Source organism: Triticum aestivum, chromosome 5B, assembly GCF_018294505.1.
Source record: "Triticum aestivum cultivar Chinese Spring chromosome 5B, IWGSC CS RefSeq v2.1, whole genome shotgun sequence".
NCBI lineage: Eukaryota > Viridiplantae > Streptophyta > Magnoliopsida > Poales > Poaceae > Triticum > Triticum aestivum.
This window is the reverse complement of record NC_057807.1, coordinates 529,197,561-529,202,911: the sequence shown is the minus strand read 5'-3', so window position 1 is coordinate 529,202,911 and position 5,351 is coordinate 529,197,561.

Genomic DNA, 5,351 nt, shown 5'->3' with positions numbered 1-5,351 from the left:
CTTAATGGAAATCATACATACTGATGTGTGCGGTCCAATGAGTGTTGAGGCTCGCGGAGGATATCGTTATGTTCTCACTCTCACTGATGACTTGAGTAGATATGGGTATGTCTACTTGATGAAACACAAGTCTGAGACCTTTGAAAAGTTCAAGGAATTTCAGAATGAGGTAGAGAATCAACGTGACCGAAAGATAAAGTTCTTACAATCAGATCGTGGGGGAGAATATTGAAGTCGCGAATTTGGTATGCACTTAAGGAAATGTGGAATCGTTTCACAACTCACGCCACCTGGAACACCTCAGCGTAACAGTGTGTCCGAATGTCGTAATCGCACTCTATTGGATATGGTGCGATCTATGATGTCACTTACCGATTTACCGCTATCATTTTGGGGATACGCTTTAGAGACAGCTACATTCACTTTAAATAGGGCACCGTCTAAATCCGTTGAGACGACACTGTATGAATTATGGTTTGGGAAGAAACCTAAGCTGTCGTTTCTAAAAGTTTGGGGATGCGATGCTTATGTCAAGAAACTTCAACCTGAGAAGCTCGAACCCAAGTCGGAAAAATGCGTCTTCATAGGATACCCTAAGGAAACCATTGGGTATACCTTCTACTTAAGATCCGAGGGCAAGATCTTTGTTGCCAAGAACGGGTCCTTTCTGGAGAAAGAGTTTCTCTCGAAAGAATTAAGTGGGAGGAAAGTAGAGCTTGATGAAGTACTACCTCTTGAAACGGTAAGTAGCGCAACTCAAGAAGATGTTCCTGTGGTGCCTGCACCGAAAAGAGATGAAGTTAATGATGATGATCAAGATACTTCGGATCAAGCTCCTACTAAACTTCGAAGGTCCACAAGGACACGTTCCGCACCAGAGTGGTACGGCAACCCTGTCTTGGAAATCATGTTGTTAGACAACGGTGAACCTTCGAACTATGAAGAAGCGATGGCGGGCCCAGATTCCAACAAATGGCTTGAAGCCATGCAATCCGAGATAGGATCCATGTATGAAAACAAAGTATGGACTTTGACAGACTTGCCCGATGATCGGCGAGCAATAGAAAACAAATGGATCTTTAAGAAGAAGACGGACGCGGATGGTAATGTTACCATATATAAAGCTCGACTTGTCGCTAAGGGTTATCGACAAGTTCAAGGGATTGACTACGATGAGACATTCTCTCCCGTAGCAAAGCTAAAGTTCGTCCGAATCATGTTAGCAATTGTCGCATACTATGATTATGAGATATGGCAAATGGACGTCAAAACGGCATTCCTTAACGGTCACCTTAAGGAAGAATTGTATATGATGCAGCCGGAAGGTTTTGTCGACCCTGAGAATGCTAACAAGGTATGCAAGCTCCAGCGCTCCATCTATGGGCTGGTGCAAGCATCTCGGAGTTGGAACATTCACTTTAATGAGATGATCAAAGCTTTTGGGTTTATGCAGACTTATGGAGAAGCCTGCGTTTACAAGAAAGTGAGTGGGAGCTCTGTAGCATTTCTCATATTATATGTGGGTGACATACTTTTGATGGGAAATGATATAGAACTTTTGGACAGCATTAAGGCTTACTTGAATAAGTGTTTTTCAATGAAGGACCTTGGAGAAGCTGCTTACATATTAGGCATCAAGATCTATAGATATAGATCAAGATGCCTCATAGGTCTTTCACAAAGCACATACCTTGATAAGATATTGAAGAAGTTCAATATGGATTAGTCGAAGAAGGGGTTCTTGCCTGTGTTGCAAGGTGTGAAATTGAGCTCGGCTCAATGCCCGACCACGGTAGAAGATAGAGAAAAGATGAGTGTCCTCCCCTATGCCTCAGACATAGAGTCTATCATGTATGCCATGACCTGTACCAGACCTGATATAAACCTTGCCGTAAGTTTGGTAGGAAGGTACCAAAGTAATCCCAGCATGGAACACTGGACAGCGGTCAAGAACATCCTTAAGTACCTGAAAAGGACTAAGGATATGTTTCTCGTATATGGAGGTGACGAAGAGCTTCTCGTAAAGGGTTACATCGATGCTAGCTTCGACACAGATCTAGATGACTCTAAGTCACAAACCGGATACGTGTATATTTTGAATGGTGGGGCAGTAAGCTGGTGTGGTTGCAAGCAGAGCGTCGTGGCGGGATCTACATGTGAAGCGGAGTACATGGCAGCCTCGGAGGCAGCGCATGAAGCTATCTTGGTGAAGGAGTTCATCACCGACCTAGGAGTCATACCCAATGCAGCCTCGGAGCTATTGCACTTGCAAAGGAGCCCAGGTTTCACAAGAAGACCAGGCACATCAAGCGTCGCTTCAACTCCATTCGTGAAAATGTTCAAGATGGAGACATAGATATTTGTAAAGTACATACGGACCTGAATGTAGCAGATCCGTTGACTAAACCTCTCCCTAGAGCAAAACATGATCAACACCAGAACACAATGGGTGTTCGATACATCACAATGTAACTACATTATTGACTCTAGTGCAAGTGGGAGACTGTTGGAAATATGCCCTAGAGGCAATAATAAAATGTCTATTATTATATTTCTTCGTTCATGATAATTGTCTATTGTTCATGCTATAATTGTATTATCCGGAAATCGTAAGACATGTGTGAATACATAGACCACAACAAGTCTCTAGTGAGCCTCTAGTTGACTAGCTCGTTGATCAATAGATAGTCATGGTTTCCTGACTATGGACATTGGATGTCATTGATAACGGGATCACATCATTAGGAGAATGATGTGATGGACAAGACCCAATCCTAAGCATAGCACAAAGATCGTGTAGTTCGTTTAGCTAGAGAGTCTCCAAATGTCAAGTATCATTTCCTTAGACCATGAGATTGTGCAACTCCCGGATACCGTAGGAGAGCTTTGGGTGTGCCAAACGTCACAACGTAACTGGGTGACTATAAAGGTGCACTACGGGTATCTCCGAAAGTGTTTGTTGGGTTGGCACGAATCAAGACTGGGATTTGTCACTCCGTATGACGGAGAGGTATCTCTGGGCCCACTCTGTAATGCATCATCATAATGAGCTCAATGTGACCAAGTGTCTGGTCACGGGATCATGCATTACGGTACGAGTAAAGTGACTTGCCGGTAACGAGATTGAACGAGGTATTGGGATACCGACGATCGAGTCTCGGGCAAGTAACGTACCGATTGACAAAGGGAATTGCATACGGGATTGATTGAATCCTAGACATCGTGGTTCATCCGATGAGATCATCGAGGAGCATGTGGGAGCCAACATGGGTATCCAGATCCCGATGTTGGTTATTGACCGGAGAGGCGTCTCGGTCATGTCTGCATGTCTGCCGAACCCGTACGGTCTACACACTTAAGGTTCGGTGACGCTAGGGTTGAAGAGATATTAGTATGCAGTAACCCGAAAGTTGTTCGGAGTCCCGGATGAGATCTCGGACGTCACGAGGAGTTCTGGAATGGTCCAGAGGTGAAGAATTATATATAGGAAGTGCAGTTTCGGCCATCGGGAAAGTTTCGGGGATCACCGTTATTGTACCGGGACCACCGGAAGGGTCCCGGGGGTCCATCGGGTTGGGCCACCTATCCCAGAGGGCCCCATGGGCTGAAGTGGGGAGGGGAACCAGCCCCTGGTGGGCTGGTGCGCCCCCCCTTGGGCCCCCCCTGTGCCTAGGGTTGGAAACCCTAGGGGTGGGGGCGCCTCCACTTGCCTTGGGGGGCAAGCCACCCCCTTGGCCGCCGCCCCCCCTTGGAGATCCCATCTCCTAGGGCTGGCGCCCCCCCCCCCCAGGGGGCCTATATAAAGAGGGGGAGGGAGGGCAGCCGCAACCCAAGTCTCTGGCGCCTCCCTCTCCCCTGCTACACCTCTCCCTCTCGCAAGTGCTTGGCGAAGCCCTGCCGAGATCGCTGCTGCATCCACCACCACGCCGTCATGCTGCTAGATCTTCATCAACCTCTCCTTCCCCCTTGCTGGATCAAGAAGGAGGAGACGTCTTCCCAACCGTATGTGTGTTGAACGCGAAGGTGCCGTCCGTTCGGCGGTAGGATCTCCGGTGATTTGGATCACGACAAGTACGACTCCCTCAACCTCGTTCTCTTGAACGCTTCCGCACGTGATCTACAATGGTATGTAGATGCACTCCCCTCTCTCGTTTCTAGATGACTGCATAGATTGATCATGGTGAACGTAGGAAAATTTTTATTTTATGCAACATTCCCCAACAAGATCTACTAGTAAAAAGGTGCATGCAATTGAAGAGATTAATTTTTTGAGTGGAAAGATGGATGAACTTATGAAATTGTTTGCTAATAAGAGTGTTTCTTCTAATCCCAATGATATGCCTTTGTCTACTTTGATTGAGAATAATAATGAATCTATGGATGTGAATTTTGTTGGTATGAACAATTTTGGTAACAACACTTATAGAGGAAACTTTAATCCTAGGTCATATCCTAGTAATTCCTCTAATAATTATGGTAATTCCTACAACAACTCTTATGGAAATTTTAATAATATGCCCTCTTATTTTGAGACTAGTGTTAAAGAATTTTGATTTCTCAAAAGAATTTCAATGCTTTGCTTGAAGAAAAATTGCTTAAGGTTGATGAGTTGGCTAGGAACGTGGATAGAATTTCTCTTGATGTTGATTCTTTGAAACTTAGATCTATTCCACCTAAGCATGATATCAATGAGTCTCTCAAAGCTATGAGAATTTCCATTGATGAGTGCAAAGAAAGAATCGCTAGGATGCGTGCTAAAAAGATTGCTTTGTGAAAGCGTGTTCTTCTAGTTTTCATGATAATAAGGATGAAGGTCTAAAAGTGATTGATGTGTCTCCTATTAAATCTTTATTTTGAAATATGAATCTTGATAATGATGGGACTGGAGATGAGTCAACTTTAGTTAATAGGCGTCCCAATGATTCGGAGTTTTTAGATCTTGATGAAAAAATTGGTAAAGTGGGATTGAAGAGGTCAAAACTTTACATAGCAATGAACCCACTATTTTGGATTTCAAGGAATTTAATTATGATAATTGTTTTTTAATAGATTGTATTTCTTTGTTGCAATCCGTGTTAAATTCTCTGCATGCTTATAGTCAAAATAAGGCTTTTACCAAACATATCATTGATGCTTTAATGCAATCCTATGAAGAAAAGCTTGAATTAGAAGTTTCTATCCCTAGTAAACTTTATGATGAGTGGGAACCTACTATTAAAATTAAAATTAAATACCATGAATGCTATGCTTTGTGTGATTTGGGTGCTAGTGTTTCCACGATTCCAAAAACTTTGTGTTATGTGTTAGGTTTCCGTGAATTTGATGATTGTTCTTTAAACTTGCACCTTGCG